This window comes from Protopterus annectens, chromosome 1.part1, assembly GCF_019279795.1.
Source record: "Protopterus annectens isolate FY-2018-M chromosome 1.part1, PAN1.0, whole genome shotgun sequence".
In the NCBI taxonomy this organism is placed as follows: Eukaryota; Metazoa; Chordata; order Ceratodontiformes; family Protopteridae; genus Protopterus; species Protopterus annectens.
This window is the reverse complement of record NC_056726.1, coordinates 567,112,224-567,135,540: the sequence shown is the minus strand read 5'-3', so window position 1 is coordinate 567,135,540 and position 23,317 is coordinate 567,112,224.

Here is a 23,317-nt window from a genome sequence, read left to right as displayed (position 1 = left end):
AAACCAGATACTGTTATAACTCTGTCATAGTCCATGTTGGTGTGAATGACTTGAGATGTATCCCTCTGGACTATATGAAGAGAAACATGACTGTGCTCTTAGACTATGTGTCTCAGGCAGGTATGTCCCTAGACTTAAGCAGCATTTTACCTTCAGCTAGGATGATGCCTCAATGCAAATAGAAAATGATTGACTTCAATAATTGGCTTAGAGTCTGGTGTAATTCTAAGGGAATATAGTATCTGTCAGCCTGGGATTACATGATCGACAGACCTCGATGCTTTGCCAGATGGTCTTTATCTGTCACCTCTGGGATTTTGGCTACTGGCTAAGGCTCTTGCCACTTCCATAGTGCCTTTTGTAGGCAGTGTCTCAAAGTCCTAAACTGGAAACACTCCCTCCTCAGCTTAAATAAGCAAATAAGACTTTTTTGTGAAGTCCTCCAAAGCAAACTATGAATCCAAATTAGTTTCCTCAACTAAGGACAGCCATAAGACATTCTTTAGTTACATCTGAAACCTAAAAGGAAAGGCCCAGGTTTGTGCTAAACTGGTAGTTAATGATACCACATATACTGAGCATGTGAACATAGCTAACCTGTTAGCCAGCAGGTTGTGTGAAAACTTCACTCCCCTGTCCCCACCACGTATACACCATGACATGCCTTCCACCTGTACTCTACCTTGTATCTTAAAGAGCAGGTTATAAATGCCCTTTCAAAGACCAAAAACACAGCAGCTATGGGACCTGATAACATCTCAGGTTGCGTCCTACATGGGCTCAGACAAGAATTAGCAACACCACTGGGTACTCTTTTCAGTCATAGTCTAAGCACTGGCTTCATCTTGCACAAAGGTGGTGCTTCCACTGACTAAGGGAATTATAGACCTATTAGCCTGACTAGCCTTATTTGCAAGGTCATGGAGTGAATCATCATGGACCTTATCAACAAAGATATAGGTAATCACCAAATACTTGATCCTACTCAGTTTGGATTTGTCAAAGGGAGATCATGCCAGTTAAACCTGGTGGACTTCTTCGAGACAGTCACCAAGGCCCTGAACGAGGGGAAATCTGTGCATACAGCCTACCTAGACTTAGCCAATGCTTTTGACACTATGCCCCACTCAGGCACCATTGATAAACTCACCCAGCTAGGTATCAACCCTTATATTGTTAGATGGGTTGCTAACTGGCTCAATGATATAACCCATATAGTCAAAATAGGGGAATCCACCTCCAACAGCAGACCTGTAACCAGTGGTGTTGCACAGGGATCAGTCCTGGGACCTCTACTGTTTGGAATCTATTTCTCCAAAGTGCAAGCTAAAACTAAAGGTCTTTGGCTGACAAAGTTTGCTGATGACTGCAAACTGGGAGCATTCATAGAATCTCTAAATGATGTCAACATCCTACAAGAGGGTCTTACACAAACAAATGATTCGTGCCAAAGTCATGGCCTTAAACTCAATGCAAAAGAAATGTATTATCATCCCTTTTGGTAAGTGTTTTGTTCCTGCTAACTACCACATCAATAACAACACCCTAAGTATGGACTCAGTTGTGAGAGTCCTGGGCACACACATTGACAACAACCTTACCTTTGATCACCAGGTCTCCACAGTGGTAAGAAGAGCATTTTATATTGCTCATGTCATAAGTAAGGGCATTGCATTCAGAAAAAAAGAAGTCATAACCTCTCTGTACTCTTCCCTCATCAGGACAATAATTGAGTACAACACCCCTTTTGGCATGTACCTTTCCAAGCACCTGCAGCAACTGGAGAGACCACAAAGGTTCCTCATACGGAAAATGCAAGGTCTTCAGCATCTGTTCTATGTGGCTCATCTGAAATCACTGTCACTTTATTGTTTCATAAGGACTACTTAGAGGTGATCTCTACCTTGCATATAAGGCAATCTCTGACCCTGCTTTATTGGAAATGCTGCATATCTGCAAGTTAAATGGTACATGGATTACTCGCTCTAAAGACCTTAACCTGGTATGTGACATTAATAGAAGCCTCCTGAAGGGACAGATTTATCTCCCAGAGGTTACCACATCTTTGGAACAGACTCCTACTTCATGTCAAACAGAGCACCTCAGTGTCCTGCTTCAAATGCAATCTGGACAATGGGATGGGTAATTTCAACCTGGGGGTTCTACCTGTGTCCCTCTTGGACAGGAGAAATTGATGCTGATCATGGAAATAAGAGTAGAAGTTGGCTAGGCTTGTAAGGGCCCTAGGACCATTAGCCTAGTAACTTCCTATGACCCTATGATCCTGCAAGCACAAAAGTTCATGGACTAAGCAAATACAAACACCCTGGAATGATTTGTCAGAGTACCAACAACAGTAAACAACATCTTGGATTTTGTCCTTACTAATATAGGGGCATCCTGTACCACCGCTTGCATATCTTCAGCACTTATTATGTCTGTGCAAAAAGGCATCTCATTTGAAATAAAACTGAAATCAGACACCTCTTCCACCCAAGGTACCTTTAGAAATTTCTCTAAGACATACTTCCTACTCCTACATGACACACTGGCAAGTTTCAAATACCCACCAAACCCATTAAGTCCACTGAATAGACAGAAACATATGCCACCACATATATACCAGCCAGTAAACAGCTGTATAGCTGCAGCTGTAGCCTGCAGGAATAAGCACAGGGCAAACCTAAGAAACAACCCTATGGTGGAACTATATTAATAAGCTTTACAATAAAGTAATAGAATTAAGGCCAAACGTAAGAAGAACAATTCCCAGAATGTTAGAGCTATGGTCGCTGAAATAAACAAACCAGCTCAGGAGCTTAATAAAATCTGCCAAAGCCAAGAATAGCCACCCAAGTCAAAGCATTCTTCTTTCAGCGTTTCCCGGTTAGGGGTCACCACAGTGGATTACCTGTACACTCATGATTGGCAGTGAAGTTTTACAGTGTCGAGTTGCCAGCCCGGCGCCCAACCATCCATGGAAGGCACACACACTCACACCTAGGGCCAATTTGGAGTGTCCAATCCACCTACAGCATGTCTTTGGGATGTGGGAGGAAACCGGAGCACCCGGAGGAAACCCACACGACCACAGGGAGGACATGCAGACTCCACACAGAAGGCACCCCAGCCAAGGATCAAACTGGAGAACCTCTTGCTGTGAGGCGACAATGCTAACCACTGCACCACCGTGGCCACCCTATCCAAGTTAAAGCATTGCAAGGTCTTTTTTAGTTATGTACATGATTTTAAAAGCACAATGCAGCAACGTGCTGAGCTGATTATGAATAATGTTACCTGTACTGAGGCAGAAGAAATAGTTCACCTACTGGCTTTTAAATTCACCTCAAACTTTACTCCTCTTATCCTGTCTATCTCACAAGATATACCTGAAACTAACTCAACTCCAGCTACTATCCAAGAACAAGTTCAAAAAATGCTATCAAAAGCGAGAAATGCTGCAACAATGGGTCTTGACAATGGATACTTCTTAAATTGCATGAAGCATGCTTTCGCCAACTAACAATACTGTTTAACTTCAGCTTCCATACATGTTTTGTATTAAGTGAATGGAGAACAGCTACAATCATTCCTCCTGCATAAGGGAGGACCTTCTGCAGACCAAGGCAATTACAGACCCATAAGTCTGGCCAGCCTCATATGCAAAGCTATGGAAGAACTTATCTTGGAAGTAATCAATAAGGACATAGGAAACCTCCAAATATTGCGCCCATCACAGTTTGGTTTCATCAAGGGCAGTTATGTTTATTCAACCTGGACTTTTTGAAAGAGTAACCAAAGCAATGGATAAAATTAAAAGGGTATACATCACATACGTGGGTTTTGGGATTGTTTAAGCTCTGCAGATCCAGTTTTGGCATTCTGAAAACTAGGACTGTTTTGTAAGCTTCTGAGCCCTCCCCCAGATGTTTCTGTGTTGGAGGAAAGCCTTATAGCTTATCAGTGGAAGGGGTAAGCTGATATACTGCTCAGACAAGGTCCACGTGGGTTTACAGAGTGGTCCTAGCAGCAAGGAACTCGAAAAAGCGACTACCTTCTGGATTTAAATATCTTTGCTTTTTTTTCACTGAAAATAGCTTCTGCTGCTTACTTTGAACTAGCCTGAACTGTTTTTTTACTGATTACTGCATTTATTTTAAAATCTGCACTTAAAGTTACATTTAGTCGAATTTAGTTGAAAGTTTGCTTGTTTGTTTGTTTAATTGAACTGTGGAGGCTTCCCACTAACGTGTGCTAGCCTGTGTAACTAATTTATCACTGTCTCTGCATTTTCTGTGTATTTCTGCAAAAAAAAAAAAAAAAAATAATCCTTGTTTTCCCGCCTTTCTCGACTAGTTTAGACCAGTATACAGGCATTGCTGTATTCTGGGCTGTGGTGTAGTTCCTGTGTTGTCCATTACCTTACTTGGATAGAAGGAAGTTTCTTTGCTCACCAGTGGGAGTGGGGAGCCTTGAGCAGCCTACCTGTCCTTGGGGGAAGTGACCTCAGCACAAGAAGCTGTTAGTAATTGGTTGTTTGGGACCATTCCTAGCTCTTTTGTAGTTCACTGCTTAAAATCCGCCTCTGGGCAGTTTTTTCTGGCTATACTGCTCAGACAAGCTCCACGTGGGTTTACAGAGTGGTCCTAGCAGCAAGGAACTCGAAAACCGACTACCTTCTGGATTTAAGTATCTTTGCTTTTTTTTCACTGAAAATAGCTTCTGCTGCTTACTTTAAACTAGCCTGAACTGTTTTTTTACTGATTACTGCATTTATTTTAAAATCTGCACTTAAAGTTACATTTAGTCGAATTTAGTCGAAAGTTTGCTTGTTTGTTTGTTTAATTGAACTGTGGAGGCTGCCCACTAAAGTGTGCTAGCCTGTTTAACTAATTTATCACTGTCTCTGCATTTTCTGTGTATTTCTGCAAAAAAAACCCCAAAAAATAATCCTTGTTTTCCCGCCTTTCCCGACTAGTTTAGACCAGTACACAGGCATTGCTGTATTCTGGGCTGTGGTGTAGTTCCTGTGTTGTCCATTACCTTACTTGGATGAAGGAAGTTTCTTTGCTCACCAGTGGGAGTGGGAAGCCTTGAGCAGCCTACCTGTCCTTGGGGGAAGTGACCTCAGCACAAGAAGCTGTTAGTAATTGGTTGTTTGGGACTATTCCTAGCTGTTTTGTAGTTCACTGCTTAAAATCCACCTCTGGGCATTTTTTTCTGGCTATACTGCTCAGACAAGCTCCACGTGGGTTTACAGAGTGGTCCTAGCAGCAAGGAACTCGAAAAAGTGACTACCTTCTGGATTTAAGTATCTTTGCTTTTTTTTCACTGAAAATAGCTTCTGCTGCTTACTTTGAACTAGCCCGAACTGTTTTTTTACTGATTACTGCATTTATTTTAAAATCTGCACTTAAAGTTACATTTAGTCGAATTTAGTCGAAAGTTTGCTTGTTTGTTTGTTTAATTGAACTGTGGAGGCTGCCCACTAAAGTGTGTTAGCCTGTGTAACTAATTTATCACTGTCTCTGCATTTTCTGTGTATTTCTGCAAAAAAAAAACAAAAAAATAATCCTTGTTTTCCCACCTTTCTCGACTAGTTTAGACCAGTATACAGGCATTGCTGTATTCTGGGCTGTGGTGTAGTTCCTGTGTTGTCCATTACCTTACTTGGATAGAAGGAAGTTTCTTTGCTCACCAGTGGGAGTGGGGAGCCTTGAGCAGCCTACCTGTCCTTGGGGGAAGTGACCTCAGCACAAGAAGCTGTTAGTAATTGGTTGTTTGGGACCATTCCTAGCTCTTTTGTAGTTCACTGCTTAAAATCCGCGTTTGCACGGCTTTGCACGGTCGTGCACATAGCGCAGTGCCGGTTAAACAAGGTTAAACTTTTTCTGGCTCCGCCAAGTCTGCTCTTCAATTTTTCCCTTAGAACTGTTCTACTTGCAATCTAAACAGCCTATACTCTATCTGAAAAGCTCAGCACTTGCTCCTAAAAGCATTTTGTATACAGGTAAAGCACTCTTAAACAAACGAAAGTACTTCATTCACCTAAATTCTGTTGAGTACCCATTTCCCTATAGGTCCTTTCTGACTCAGTTACACAGCAATCTTTTTCACTATTTCTAGCATGTCGAAGGGTCAGTTGCTGGCGTCCTCTCCTGTTCAGCTGGTGAATCTGGGAATCTTGAGACAATGTTACAATTGCCTCATGTACACAGACAACCCTCTCCTCCTCCCAACAAATACAAATATATGCGGGAGATGCAACTATATAGCCAAACTGGAGGCTGAGCTCTCTCAATTCAGTACTGACAAGACCAGTCAGGAGGAGAAGGTAACCACGCACACCACAAACCCAGTCTCACATAGAACTATCACAACTGCAAACCAAACACATAAACACACAAAACATACTGGAGGCACTGATTAAAAATCTACCAAAACAACAGAGGCCTCCAAAGCAGACACCCAAGCAACCACCACCTCAAGACATAGCACATGCAACACATAGTTCACAAAGTCAGTGTGCTAAACAGTCACAACCCTTAAGGCCAAACAACATGCCAGACACACTTGTAATAGGTGACTCCATAGTCAGGCACACTGACGTCCCGCTCACCAGACTGAACAAGGAGAGGGTCACAGTAAGCTGCCTGTCGGGAGCTAGAATTCGCCACATAACACAAGCACTCAGGTCACTCCACAGCAAGTACAAATATGACTCAGTCATTGTACATGCCGGTGTGAACGACCTGAGACGTACCTCCCTGGACTACATGAAAAGAGACATAGAGGAGCTCTCTGATTATGTAGCCCAGGCCGGTATGACCCTGACCCTGAGCAGCATCTTACCCTCACCAAGAATGATGCCACAGTACAAAGACAAAATGATCAGTTTTAACAATTGGTTTAATTACTGGTGTCATTCTAAGGGGATCCAGTGTCTGTCTGCTTGGGATGACATGCTTGACAAGCCACGCTGCTTCGCAAGGGATGGCTTGCACCTGTCACCCCTGGGCTTCCGGATATTGGCCAAGGCTCTTGCCACCCCCATAGTGCCTTTTTTAGGCAAGACTCAAATGACAAACCTACCTCCCTAGAAAACACAAGTGGAAAAAATCTAAGGGTAATGCTGCTCAATGCCAGAAGTCTAAACTTCAAGATGCACGCCCTCAAAGCCCTCCTCAGTATGGAGAACATCGATGTCTGTGCAGTGACTGAAACCTGGTTCAAGGCTCCTGAGAGCACCCCAGCACTATCAGGTTTTACCTCATATCATGCTTTCTGGCCCCAAAACTTGGACCGAACCACAAAAGGAGGGGGGGTATCCATTTTCATCAAAAATACCCACACCTACAGGTTAGTGGCAACGCACGAAGCATCGGAGACTATCCAGGTGCAACTAACCATAGGCAAAACTGCCTTACAGTTTGTAGCATGCTACAGACCACCCTCTCAAACTCAGGAACCCCACACAGCCTTCCTGAAGACACTGGAGAGTATGAATGTCTCTCCAAATACCATCATTTTGGGAGACTTCAACTACCCAAACATAGACTGGGAACATTACTCAAGCCCCAACACCCTAGCCCAAAGGTTCCTAGAATTCATAAACTCAAATGCAATGGAACAACTAGTCACCATTCCCACAAGAGGAGACAATATACTAGACCTGATCATCACAAACATGGGGACAAAATGCTCCACACCAGAAGTACATCCCTCTTTGGTAAGATCAGACCATAAATTAATCTCACTGGAAATCCACATCCCACCCCCACCCCTGCACAAAAGACCACAGTGAAGAACTTCTCAAAAGCAAACTTCACACTTCTTAAGACTGAAGTGGTATCTTTCAAGGCCCCTGGGCCAGTGGAAACCACAACCCACACTGCTGAATCCTTTGCAAATGCCTTTTATGGGCACCTTCAAGAATGCATGGATCATGCAATCCCAAATAAAACCAAGACCCATTCCCCCAAAGGCAGGCGCCCGGTCTGGTGGACCCCAGCCATAAACAAACTTTACAACAGGAGGAGGAAGCTACTACATGACAGAGCAAAATCCCTAAAAGGGAAGGCATCTCTGATCAGTACTAGCAAAAACTACGATCACTCATAAAATCATCCAAGGCCAACTTTGAGAGAAAAATCAAAAGACACAAAAGACAATCACAAGGCCTTCTTTAGCTATGTTAGAAACCTGGGTGGAAACTCCCAGATATGCTCAGAGTTAGTCCAAAATGACACAAAATACACTGAACCCACTGACATTGCCAACATTCTGGCAGACAGGTTCAGTGCAAATTTCTCCTCCCCCCCCCAAAAGGAGAAATAACTATCCCAGCAGAGTGTAGCCTCCCTAACATCTCAGATGCCCAGGTGAGAGCCGCCCTCTCTAAAGCTAAAAACACAGCATCAATGGGACCGGATGGTGTCCTGGGCTGTGTGCTACATGAACTCCAAGAGGAACTAAACCCACACATAAGGCTGCTGTTTAATCTTAGCCTTACTACAGGATACGTACCCAAAGAATGGCGTACGGCAACAGTGGTCCCACTTCACAAAGGTGGTGCTTCTATGGACCCTGGAAATTACCGCCCCATAAGCTTGATGAGCCTGGTCTGCAAAGCTATGGAGAGGATCATTATGGAACTCATAAACAAAGACATTGGGGACCTACAGACATTGGATCCTACCCAATTTGGCTTTGTCAAGGGCAGATCCTGCCTTTTGAACTTGGTCGACTTTTTTGAAACAGTCACTAAGGCCATTGATGAGGGTAAGGCAGTTCACACAGCCTACCTTGACCTTGCAAAAGCCTTCGACACAATACCCCACTCGGGCATCATAGACAAACTCACCAGCTTAAATGTAAACCCATATGTCACAAGATGGGTTGCAAACTGGCTCAAGGGCAGAACCCACAGGGTCAGAGTTGCTGGAGCTATGTCAGACTCTAAGCCAGTCACAAGTGGTGTCCCACAGGGCTCAGTCCTGGGACCCCTCTTGTTCGGCATTTATTTTTCCGAGGTACAGACAAACATAGGAGGATTGTGGCTGACAAAGTTCACAGATGACTGCAAACTAGGCGCCATAATTGATACTCCAGCGGACACAAACATCCTTCAGAGAGGCCTCATAGAAATGGATAATTGGTGCCAGAGCCATGGCCTTAAGCTGAATGCCAAAAAATGTATAGTCATACCCTTTGGGAAAAACAAGGTACCGACAAATTACCACATAGGCGGTAATCCATTAAGTACGGAAGAGGTAATCAGGGACCTAGGGACCCAGGTTGACAGTAACCTCTCATTTGACACTCACATTGCCAAAGTGGTTAGGAAGACCTTCTATATTGCCCACCTTATCATGAAGGGTTTCACATCTAGATCAAGAGAGGTCATTGTGCCCCTGTACTCTTCTCTTATCAGGCCAATGATTGAGTACAATGCCCCATTTGGGATGTATCTCACCCGACACCTGCAGCAGTTGGAAAGACCCCAAAAGTTCCTCACCAAGAGGATAAAGGGTCTTAAACATATGTCATATGCTGCCCGACTGAAAAAACTCCAGCTCTATTCAGTCGCATACCGCCTACTCAGAGGTGATCTGTGCCTGACGTACAAGGCCATGTCCAATCCTGAATTAATGGACATGCTCCACCTCAGAAAATCCAAATCCATCAGAGCCACGAGAACAAGTGACTTAAACCTCAACACAGAAATAAATAGAACGTGCTGGAGGGACAGATTCATAATCCAGAGGCTCCCTACACTCTGGAACAGAATCCCAGTCCATGTCAGGCAGAGCCCCTCACTGACTCTATTCAAGAGAAATCTCGACAAGTGGATGGGAGATCGTAGGTTTACCCCAGGGGTCATCTCTGTGTCACTACTAGACAGAGGCATAGTAAACTAAACCCTAAAAGGGCATAGTATTCTCATCCTAAGGGGTGGTGTAAGCCACATACACTCTGGCTAGGCTTATAAATGCCCTAGGGCAGATAGCCTAGTACGAACCTATGAACCTATGAACCTATAATCACAAGAGAAGTGGTTTCTGGCCCAGAAATTGCAGTTTATTGGCCATTTGAACAATTTTTCCATCTCTTTCAACTTTCTGGTTTAAAAGCCTGTGTTTACATGGGTCTGGGCTTGTTTAAGCTTTAGCATCCTATAGACTAGGACTGTTTTTTATGTTTCTGATCCCCCCAGACCTTTCTGTGTTAGAGGGAAGTCTTCTATCTTATCAGTGGAAGTGGTTAGTACTAGGTAGCCTATCTACCACAAGAGGAGTGGTTTCTGGTCCAGAAATTGTAGTTTATTGGCTGCTTGGGCATTTTATCTATCCCTTTCAACTTTCTGGTTTAAAAGCCTGTGTTTGTGCACCGTGCAGTGGTGCTCAGCTGAGGTAAACTATTACCGGTGACAGAAAGTCAATTTTCCCCTTAGAACGTGCTTGTTCTTTTACTTCTTGCACTTCAATTAGTGTGATCTGCTTGCATTTTAACAGGCTTTTTTTAGCATTTATTGTAGCACTCTTAGGTGCTATCAGCACTAGCTGTTCCTATGCAGAAACAGCACCAGTACTTATTAGTTAGGACCACCCCTTCTGGTACAATTGCAGGGCAATTTCCTGTGCCTAATCCTGCTAACCTGGTTAACTTGGGCATTATGAGACAGTGTGGCAACTGTCTGATGTACACAGACAACCCTCTCCTCTTACCTCCCAACACTCATACCTGGAAGAGATGCACTTATATCACCAAACTGGAAGCAGTGCACGCTCCAACCAAGACCAGACTAGCTAGTGTAGTAACTAGCAACTCACTACATAGAACACACATCCCTCCAAAACACCAATCCTCACAACCCACACATAGAAACACAAACCATACACCCACCTTCGTGGAGACTCTCAATAAAAATTTACCCATACAACAGAGACTCTCAAGACAGAAGCACACTTGACCACCACACCACAACACCAACTCCAGAACATATAGCTCACCACCACAGTGTGCCTCTCAACCCAATCCCTTAAGGCAAAACACTTTGCCCATTGTACTAATCATAGGAGACTCAATTGTAAGGCACACTGATGTCCCACTCACTAGGTTGAACGAGGAGAAGCTGACAGACAGTTGTCTATCAGGTGACAGGATCCACCACATAACACATGCACTCAGGTCACTCCACAACAAGTACAAATATGACTCAGTTATTGTCCATGTGGGTGTGAATGACCTGAGATGTACCTCCCTGGACTACATGAAAAGAGATGTGATGGAACTCTTGGATTATGTGGCCCAGGCAAGTATGATCCTAGCCCTGAGCAGTATTCTACCAGCACCCAGAATGAGACCACAATACAAGCAAAAAATTATTGACTTCAAGAATTGGCTAAGTTTCTGGTGTCATTCTAAGGGGATTCAGTATCTATCTGCCTGGGACGACATGATCAACAGACCTCAATGCTTTGCCAGAGATGGCCTGCATCTGTCACCCCTGGGATTCCAGGTACTTGCTAAGGCTCTTGCCACCCCTATAGTGCCTTTTTTTAGGCAGTGTTCCAAAGACCAAAATTCCACCATAACAGCTACAAACAAATGCATTCTGAGGGTCATGCTGCTCAGTGCTAGATGTCTAAATCTCAAGATGCACTCACTCAAAGCTCTCCTCAAAATGGAGAACGTTGACATCTGTGCTGTAAAGGAGACCTAGTTTAAAGAGGCAGAAAGCACCCCTGCACTCCCAGGTTACAACTCATTCCATATGTTTCGGCCCCAGAATACGGCCGGAAGCTCCAAAGGAGGTGGTGTTTCCATATTCTTAAAGGATACGCACACTTCTAGACTGCTAGCCCAGCACAATGCATCCAAGATACTTCAGGTACAACTAACACTGGGTAAGAAGGTGATAAAAGTCATAGCCTTCTACAGAACCTCAAACATGTCCATAAATTCTCATTCCAACTTCCTAAGCACCCTGGAATCTATCAAGGTCCAACCCAATACTCTCATACTGGGTGACTTCAGCTACCCATCCATCAACTGGGAAAACTATTCAAGTACCAATGTACAGGCCCAACACTTTCTGGAATTTATCATTTCCAATGCCCTGACCAGCTCATTCTGACCCCCACTAGAGGATGCAACATCCTCGACCTGGTTATCATCAACATAGGAGACTGGTGCTCCACACCTATAGACAATTCCTCCATGGTTAAATCTGGCCACAAAATGATCACCACTGAAATCTCCATCGTACCTACTCTCCCCGCTAAGGTCACCAACCTGAAAAACTTCTCTAAAGCCGAATTTGGACTCCTAAAAACAAAAGTGGCTAACTTCTCGGCACCCATGCTAATGGAAAATAGCTGCATGACTGCCGAATCATACACCAATGCACTGTATGAGCATGTACACAAATGCATGGACCTTGCCATACCAAATAGAACTAAGACGCTCTCCTCAAAAAAAAGGAAGCCAATCTTGTGGTCCCCAGCCATCAATAAACTCTACAACAGAAGGAAGAAACTGTTGCAAAAAAATGAAGTCACAAGACTGTAAAACCTCCCTTATCAGTCTCAACAAAAAGCTGAGATCCTTTATCAAATCCTCTAAAGCCAGCTATGAAGGCAGAATTGCGGCTGACACCAAAAACAACCACAAAGCCTTCTATAGCTATATCAAAAACCTCAAAGGCAGTACCCAGATTTGCTCTGAGTTATTGTACAATGGCACCTCCTATACTGAGCCAACAGATATAGCCAATATACTGGCTGACACATTCAGTGCCAGCTTTATCCCCCTCTCCCCCTAAGGGCCCTATCACAATATCAGAAGAAAGCCTGGTACCCACCATTTCTGCAGCACACATAAAAGCTGCATTGTCCAAACCCAAGAATACAGCATCCATGGGACCTGATAATATCCCTGGCTGCATCCTACATGAGCTACAAAATGAACTGGCACCACATCTGTATGCCCTGTTCAATCACAGCCTTACCTTAGGCTATGTCCCTAATAAATTAGGCACTGCTACAGACATCCTTCTCCATAAAGGGGAAGCAACTACAGACACTGGCAACTATCGCCCCATTAACCTGATGAGTCTGGTATGCAAAGCTATGGAGTGCATCATCATCATGGACCTGCTTAACAAAGATATAGGCAATCTCTAAACTCTTGACCCCATACAGTTTGGCTTTGTTAAGGGGAGATCCTGCCTGTGGAAACCTGGTTGACATCTTCGAGGCAGTCGCCAAGGCTGTGGATGAGCGTAAGGCGGTGCATACAGCCTACTTCAACCTGTCCAAGGCCTTTGATACCATTCTCCACACATTGATACACTCACCAAACTAGGCATCAATCCTTACATCACTAGGTAGGTTGCAAATTGGCTCACAGACGGGACCCACAGAGTGAAAGGTCCAGATTCCAAGTCAGACTGTTGATCAGTCACGAGTCGAGTCCCACAGAGCTCAGTCCTGGGGATGCTCCTGTTTGGCTTCTACTTCTCAGAAGTCCAGGGCAACACAGAAGGACTCTGGCTGACCAGGTTCGCTGATGACTGCAAGCTAGGAGTCATTATCAACTTCCCAAGTGATGCAGACATCCTACAAAAGAGCATCTCTGAGACCAATGACTAGTGTCGGAACCATGGCCTGAAGCTTAACACCAAAAAATGTGTTATCATCCCCTTTGGAAAAAACTCAGTTCCAACAAATTACCACATTGATGGGAGCCCACTGAACACTGAAGGGGCCATAAGAGATCTGGACACCCAGGTCAACAGCCACCTCACCTTCAACCACCACATTGCCACTGTGATCAGAAAGTCCTTCTACATGGCACATCTTATAACCAAAGGTTTCACATCCAGGAAGAAAGAGGTCATGATCCCGCTCTACTCATCCCTCATTAGACCAATCATCGAATATAAAGCCCTGTTTGGCATGTACCTGACCAGACACCTACAACAGCTGGACAGGCCACAAAAGTACCTCACAAAAAGGATCCTAGGCCTTAAACACATGTCCTACATGGACAGACTCAAGAAATTTCAGCTGTTCTCAGTCTGTTCCAGAGATCACAACCTCATTACCACAATTAACAGAACATGCTGGAGGGACAGGTTCATCTCCCAAAGACTGCCCATACTCTGGAATAAGCTTCCCATTCATGTCAATCAGAGCACCTCGCTGGCCCTCTTCAAGAGAAATCTTCACGAGTGGATGGGTAACAGAAAGTTCACTCCCGGGATCATTCCATTTGCCCTACTAGATATGGGCACTGTGAACTATTATCGGGTGGTACGGTGCCTGGGCAATTTTTTTGGGGCTAAGCTTGTAAAGGCTCCAGGGCCATTAACCTAGTACACACCTATGAACCTATGAACATACCTTATCCTGACTAAATGTTTTAACTCAGTCCACCACTCAGGCATTGTAGAAAAGTTAAATAAACTGGGAAAAAACATACATCACCTGCTGGATTACCAACTGGTTCACAGATAGAATGCAGGAAATTAAAATAGGGGACACTATCGCCACAAACAGACCAATCACCAGTGGATTCCCTCATGGTTCAGGGCTGGACATCTCCTGTTTGATACCTACTTCTGTAAAGTAAAAGCCAATGCCAAGAGGGTCGGGCTGACTAAGTTTGCAGATGACTGTACGCTAGGAACAGTCATTGAAGCCCCATATGACTTAGCCATCCTGCAGAAAATTTTCTCACAAACAAATAACACTGGCATCAGAATCATGGATAGAAACTAAATGCCAAAAATGTATTATTGTTTCCCTTGAGAAGACATCTACTCCAGGAAACTACCACATTGACAATGCACCCTAAGAGTTGATCCAGCTGTTTGGGATTTGGCAACGTATCTGGACAGTGACCTAACAGTCAACCAACATGTGTCCACTGTCATAAAAAAAGTTCTTATAAACAAAGGATTTGCATCTAGAGACATCTATTGCCCTATTTTCTCAGTCCTTACTTGGATAATTCTTGATTATAATGCCCTTTGGCATGTATCTTTCTAGACATATGCAACAACTGGAATGCCCACAGTGATACCTTACTACAAGGCTACAAGGCTAAGCAATATGTCCTACTACCTCAAAGCCCTTGGTGACCTACAGACTGCTAAGATGTGACCTGCATCTGGCATATAAGACATCCTCCAATCAAATATACCTACTGCACATCAGCAAGTCAAATGACATCAGAAATAGTCTGTCCAGAGATGTAAACCTCTTCTGCAACACCAACAGAATGATTTGGAGGGACAGATGATACTACTGCTATAGAAAAAAACTTCCCATCCACAAACAACAAAGCTCATAGATGTCCATATTTAAGCACAACTTGAATCTATGGAGGGGTAATATAAATTTTACCACAGAATTTCCCCATAAGCAGAGTCAACTTTGGTGACTTCAGCTATCTCTCTAGGAAATGGACAGAGGTAGCTACTTAATGATTTATCCCATGCATAGGTTTCAAATTATATACCTCTCAGTCTAGGTGGATTGGGCATAAAGTGATGGGATTTTGAATTAAGACTGTCAGAACCTACAACAGGCAGGGCTTTCCTCGTCTGAGGGTTTAAAGATGTGGTAGGTATTAAAACCAGGTACAGAAGAAATCCCACATTAAGTTGGAACCATGTTTCTGTGAATATCCAGATACCTATGTTTTCAAGGGAAGGCCTCAAGACCAGACATGATATTTTTAGGCTTGTAGCAGTAAGTAATGCACACTGGTAAAGGCCCGATTTAAGTTTACTAGATCATCAGATGGAGAGGACTGAGTTTAACTAAAAAAAAGGCATTATGGGAACAGAAAACAAAAAAGAAAAAGAAGAAAAAACATTTTGCAGGGGGCACCATCATGTGGGGAATCCCCCCCACCACTACCACCACCACCACCACCAACCACATTCTTATAATACTATCTCAGCGTTAACACAACCAAGGAGGAAAAGAAAATGTAAAAAAAAAAAAATGAATCGTCTATGGTGCTTTAAGACAAGCAGTACCAGCAATGAACTTCTATGACAAACATCAGTCATTGAGTTACAGCTTATCTGGTTGTCAGCAATGTAACAGTGAGCAGTGACTACTTAACCACCAGTAGAACAACCTATTCATAGAACATGTCCCATCCATAAACAATAACTAAATTTCTTTCTTCAGTCTGAAACTGCTCTGGAACTATAAGCAGCTGATTGACATGATAATTCACTAATTATGGTCTTTACCATACAGTGCAAGGGTCTAAGGATCAGTCCTGATCTATGGTCACTGACTGTATGGGGTAGTAAGTTTTCTCTGGGTCCTCTGCTTTTTCCCCACCTTTTAAAAATGTGCGAGATTAACATTTATTCTAAAGTGTCAATATATATTCCATTTACTTTTGCCCTTCTGGTCAAAATTGTGCAGGAAAGTGTTCTTAATAACCAGCTTACTTACATGCTTAGCAAATTAATAAAAATACATTAAAATGATTGAAGTAACACTGCTCCGATACCTGATTGACTGACATCAATTTAGAACACAACTGGTTTATCTTATTATAGTAACATAATGTAGGAGACAACTCAAAGTTTTACTAAGACTGAAAAATATTTTCCTGTGATAGCTCCCAGTGGAAACAGTTTCCTTTATAAGTAAGTTTTTCAGAGAGTGTGGCTATGGACATGGACCAGTATTTTAGCATAGATGTTATATTCGACACTGGTATCAAACATAAAATTAAAGCTTTTGCAATTTTTACACAATCATTTGAAGATGACCTTGCTGAATTTCCACCCATTTTGTAGAAATAGTATTCACTGCATACACATCAGCTACATTCATAAACATTTTTTATAGTTGCAGTTTTTGTGAGTCAGTGATTGAAGATTCAAAGCATTTATTTATCTCTGTCTCTTACATATTTTCTCATTTTACTCTTGAACAGTACAGAAAAACTGCTCACCAAGCCAAAGTTTTTGCATTTTTTATTAATTATTGGACATGGAGCTGTGCAGCAATAGACTCTTTTCTGTTTATGTGTAATATAATTTTGCTTCATTTTACTTTTTTGCACATCAACATGTGAAAGCTTTATATAAATGTCTGTTAATTCTGATATTCTACACAATTCCACAGTTTTCTAAAGGGTTAATTTGTACTGTCACAAAAAGTTTGTTTCTCACTTTGTCATTGTTTATACCACTGACAAATCCTTCAGCAGCGAATCATTCAGCTCTCCACACTCACAGTCTTTAGCGCTGTGCCTCTCTTCATTCACAAATGCATCAGTAGTCTCCCCTGACCTTTGATTTCCAGTGAAAAATAAATGATACATAGCCGGTAGATTATTTTGGGTCACAATATTTTTAAATCGTTCTTTATTACAAGATAGGTTAGATTGCTTTTCATTACTGAGATTAAATAAATTAAATAACTGCATGGCATAATCTTCAGCAAGGTACAGAAATGTAACAACTTGGATACTTTTTTTCTGCAATGCCAGATGCAGCACTGGAGATCAAACTTTTTGCAACCATTGCTTTCAGATTTCTGCCAAATTACTTGGTAAAAACAATGTTGACAGTGGGAATATGTGGAAAAATGAACTCCCAGTGTTGGAAATACAATTGTATTCAAAAGGGATGTTTGAAGTTAATTTACTGCAAACTTGCAAAATCTGACAATGAATTTGAAAAGTAAGGTACTGATTTGTCTGATAATATAATTTGATTCATTGTTCATTTTATTGTTTATTCTATTATTTCACTTTTTGTAGAGTTGGCACAAAATGTAGTTCATTTGCTGTTTATTTTGTTTTCTGCTTCATTTGGCAGTTTTGTTGCTTTTTTGTCAATTCTTATTCAACTTTTGAATTTCATTTTATGTGTTAGTTGTAGACTTTTTATTGTGTAACTTTTTCATTAATTTAACCATTGGTAGTGGTATGGATGGGCCTTACACACTGGACAACAGAATATGCTAGTGCTACGCTATCCCCTCTAACACGATATGATATCTGAGAGCTTTCAGTTCATTCTAGACCCAGAGAGCAGGTATTTAACAAAGACTGACAGCAGCAAGACTGCATGCATCTGTATTGTTTATTACCATGACAACAAACATTGGAATTGGAAACAAGCCGTAAAATGGACAAACCAACTTCCCCCTTTCTTCTTATCCTGACAAGACTCCATCAAGGCTCCATCCTAGGTCCCCTACTATTCAATATATTCTCAAACAACTTACATACTTCCTCTTCCCCTGGAACCCTCATTCATTACACAGATGATTCCACCATTATCTGTACCTCTGACACTCTTCCTGAACTACTCTCTAACACTCAAAAGTCTTTCACTGCTATTGAATCCTGGCTCACAAATGCCCAACTTTTTCTTAATCCAAAAAAAACTAAACTTATGCTCTTTCACCCCCAAGAACTTATGTGGACACCTTGGCTCTGACCACTTTACCATTTACTCAGCCGATAACACTATTTTTGAAAGAGTATCAGAAACAAAACTACTTAGAGTCATTATAGATAACAAAACATAGAGAAAACTATCCAGAAATTAGGACTTCTATACAGAAATAAGCAAATCCTAAGCACCACAATCTGGGCTACCCTGGCTATAACCTTTCTGCTCCCCTCCCTATTTTATGATGCTACTATACTCACCAACCTACAAAAGTCCATTAAATCCAAAAGTGAACAATGCTATTATAAAATCACAAAATTTGCCACAAATACCACACACACCACTATTAACCACAGTGTAAACTATATTGGCTTGAAATCCCCAACTAACTGGCATATATTCAGCTATCTATTATGCACAACTTAGTTTACAAACCCACTGCCTGCCCTGCTGTAAACAAGCTACTCAAACCCTATATACCTAGCAGATCCCCAAGATTAGAGAACAAAAGCCTGCTGGCAATCTATAAACCCTCAAAAAGAACAGGCTAGTATCTATACTCATATTCTGTCTCAAAATGATGAACTTATCTTCCCCTAGCCACCAGACCAATCCCCGGCATGGCAGTCTGCAAAGCCTCTTTAAAGAACACCTAAATAACACATGGCTCCACACATGTACAACTCCAGGCTAATCTCCCCTGCACCTCAGCTACCACACTGCCCCACCCCTTTTCTCCTCTGTCTCTTTAAGCTCGCAATCTATCGATGAAGCCCCACCACTTATTCTCATTCTGTCACTCTAATATCAGTCTATGCTATCTTTTCTGCCTCTCTAAACTCTCACTAAGGCTGTATTTTTAAAACTGCAGTATTATTACTCTTCTTTTTCAACCAGTGTGAAGTTCTCCCTGTGTCACTTACAGTGGGCTTGATTCACATTTCAGATGATCATGATGTTTACTGCTACATATGACGAGCCTAGACCAACCTCAACCAATCTGTGCTGCTAACCTGAAATTTTATTTCTGCACCTCCAACTCTCATGAAGTTCACTGTATTTTTACTTGAGTGCCATGTTCACATGTTCCCAAGTACACTGTTAACTTCTCATTAGCTTTCAAGAAATGTATTGTAATGAATTCTTAATACACGAGTATTTTACAACGCTTTAATTAACTGCATATTGTAAATTTTTAATCTGTTCATGGAGTATGTTGCAAAGTTTGAATTAACTGTTATGTTGCAAAGTTTTCTATCTGTTCATGGATTAAGTTTTCCATTGTCTTAAATGTCTGTATGCGGAGCTTTTCTCCCTGGGCCTCCATTGAAAATGGGTTCTGTGACCCAGTTAGACTATCCCAATAAACAAATGTTAAATAAACAAATAACTGATGAAGTAAGAAGAACCACATGACACCCAGCACATGTTAGCCTTAGCAGTACTGCTACTTAAAGTGGTACTGACTGCTTTATACATTATGTCATATTTACTTACTTCCCCTGCATTATTACATGGGTTAGCCTTAGCAGTACTGCTACTTAAAGTGGTACTGACTTCTTTACACATTATGTCATATATACTTACTTCCCTTGCATTATTACATGGGTTAGCCTTAGCAGTACTGCTGCTTAAAGTGGTACTGACTGCTTTACACATTATGTCATATATACTTACTTCCCTTGCACTATTAGACAGGTTAGCCTTAGTAGTACTGCTGCTTAAAGTGGTGTTCACTGCTTTATGTATTATGTCATATATACTTGTTTCCCTTGCATTATTAGGTTAGCCTTAACAATATGCTACATAAAGTGGTACTGACTCCTTTACACATTATGTCATATGCGCAGTGGATATAAAAAGTATACACACCCCTATTAAAATGCCAGGTTTTTGTGATATAAAAAATGATACCACGATAAATCATTTCAAAACTTTTTCCACCATTAATGTGACCTATATCTTGTACAATTCTATTGAAAAACAAACAAATCTCTTAGGGGAAAAATATAAAAAATAAAAAATGTAAAATAAGCTGGTTGCATAACTGTACACGCCCTTAAACTAATACTTTGCTGAAGCACCTTTTGATTTAATTACAGCATTCAGTCTTCTTGGGTACACACCTGCTATCAATTAAAGAGACTCTGATTAACTCCAAATAAAGTTCAGCTGTCCTAGTAGGATCTTCCTGACGTTTACTCAGTTGCTTGCTAAAGCAAAAGCCATGGTTGGCAGAGAGCTTACAAAGTATCTAAGGGATCTCATTGTTGGAAGGTATCAGTCAGGAGAGGGGTACAAAAAACTTTCCACAACATTAGATATACCATGGAAACAGTGAAGACAGTCATCAAAAAGTGGAGAAAATATGGGACAAAAATGATGTTGCAAATATCTGGACCTCCCTCCAAAACTGATGAAAAAACAAGATGAAAACTAGTCAGGGAGGCTGCCAAGAGACCTACAGCAACACTGAAGGAGCTGCAGTAATTTCTGGCAAGTACTGGTTGTGTACTACATGTGACAACAATCTCCTGTATTCTCCATATGCCTGGACTATGGGGTAGGGTTGCAAGATGGAAGCCTTTTCTTACACAGAAAAACATCCAGGCCCAGCTAAAATTTGCAAAATAATACATCGTCTCCCAAAAGCACATGGAAAATGTGTTATGGTTTGATGAGACCAAGGTTGAACTTTTTTGCCACAATTCCAAAAGGTACATTTGGTGCAAAAACACTTCACATCACCAAAAGAACACCACCCCCATGGTGAAGCATGGTGATGGCAGTATCATGCTTTGGGGTTGCTTTTCTTCAGCTGGAACTGGGGCTTTATTCAAGGTGGAAGGAATTATGAACAGTTCCAAATACCAGTCACTTTTGGCCCAAAAGCTTTGAGCATCTGCTAGAAAGCTGAAGATGAAGAGGAATTTCACCTTTCAACACAACAATGACCCCAAGCATACATCCAAATCAACAAAAGAATGGCTTCACCAGAAGAAAATTAAAGTTTTGGAATGGCCTAGCCAGAGCCCAGACCTAAATCCAATAGAAAATCTGTGGGGTGACCTGAAGAGAGCCATGCACAAGAGATGCCCTCGCAATCTGACAGATTTGGAGCCATTTTGCAAGGAAGAGTGTGCAAATATTGCCAAGTCAAGATGTGCCATGCTGATAGACTCCTACCCAAGAAGACTGAATGTTGTAATTAAATCAAAAGGTACTTCAACAAAGTATTAGTTTAAGGGTGTGCACACTTATGCAACCAGCTTATTGTACGTTTTTGATTTTTTTATATTTTTCCCCCTAACAGATTTGTTTGTTTTTCAATTGAATTGTACAGGTTATAGGTCACATTAAAGGTGGGAAAAGTTTGGAAATGATTTATTGTGGTCTCATTTTTTATATCACAAAAATCTGCCATTTTAGCAGTAGTGTGTACACGTTTTATATCCACTGTACTTACTTCCCTTGCATTATTACATGGGTTAGCCTTAGCAGTGCTGCTGCTTAAAGTGTTACTCAGTAGTTTTTGTATTATATCATACATACTTGCTTCCCCTGTATTATTACATGTAGAATTCCTCTAGGAGGTGTTATTGTGGCAAAGTCCAGCCATTATGGATGAACTAGCAGCTCACTTCCACCTCACCATCCAGAACTCAGTTTTGATTCCAGGTAAGTAAGAGTTTACTCCCTGTGCCATACAGCCATGTATGTATCGTTTTTAGTGTCCTTGTTAAAACACTTAACATTATAATTCCATGCCATTCCATTTTACAGTAGTCATACTTGCACTTGCTTGCACATAAAGGTTATGCATCCCAAACTTAATTAAATAATATGTACCAGGTAATTGTATTAACAGCATTCGGTCATTTTGCCTGTACTCATAAAGTGCATGCGTGCATCAGCCCTATCATTTCCAAATAAAACATCTCAACTTTTTTATTCTGATTCATATTCTAGCAGTTATTTTTTTTATTTATTTTATTTATTTATTCTTTGTTGACAGTGTTAGTCCCACTAGGTTAGTGTCCTCCTTCAGGGGAGACCAGAGGGGGTATTCACTGACTAGGGGAAATTTGGCATAGGCACCATGGAATTTCCTCATCTGTTTTTTTTGATAAGTGTCATGCGATCTTTTTTATCTACCTGAACTACTACCAACTCAAGGAGCTGGGACCTCAGTTTAATGTCTCCTCTGAAGGGCAGCACACTCAGGAGTGTAGCAGCACTTTATTATGCTGCATTGTATAGTCAGTGCTGGAATATGGACCCAAATACTTGGTGTGGGAATATAACTCACAGAAGTCTGACCTTCCAGCACCAAAGTTAAGTCAGTCACTGACACTACCACAGTACTAAAGAACTTTCCCCACATACTGATAATTCTCCCACATGGCAATCTAAATCTGACTGCATTTTATGCCTTCCTAACACTTTACATATTCTTCCACAGGTCAAATAGTGCAGGCTTTGCATTATAGCAAATTGAGTTCATAGGTTCATAGGTATACACTAGGCTAATGACCACCAGGACCTTTATAAACTTAGCTGAACAACTCAATGCAATTATGCCCCTGTGTATTATGGGAGTTTATTTGGAGGATGGTGGTAGTGAGGAAGATTCTAAAGGTTATGTGAGATGGGGTATGTTAGTTTGGGCATAGTTACTGTCTGTCTCTGTCTAGCAGAGATGTGGTGGACCAGACCTGTGGTGAATTTTTGATTTCCCATCTATTGGTCAAGGTTATAGTTAAATAGGCTTAGGGATGGATTATGCTTCACATGGATGGGGATCCTGTTCCAGAGCATGTGGATCCTCTGAGACACATATCTGTCTTGCCAACATGTCCTAGTTATGTT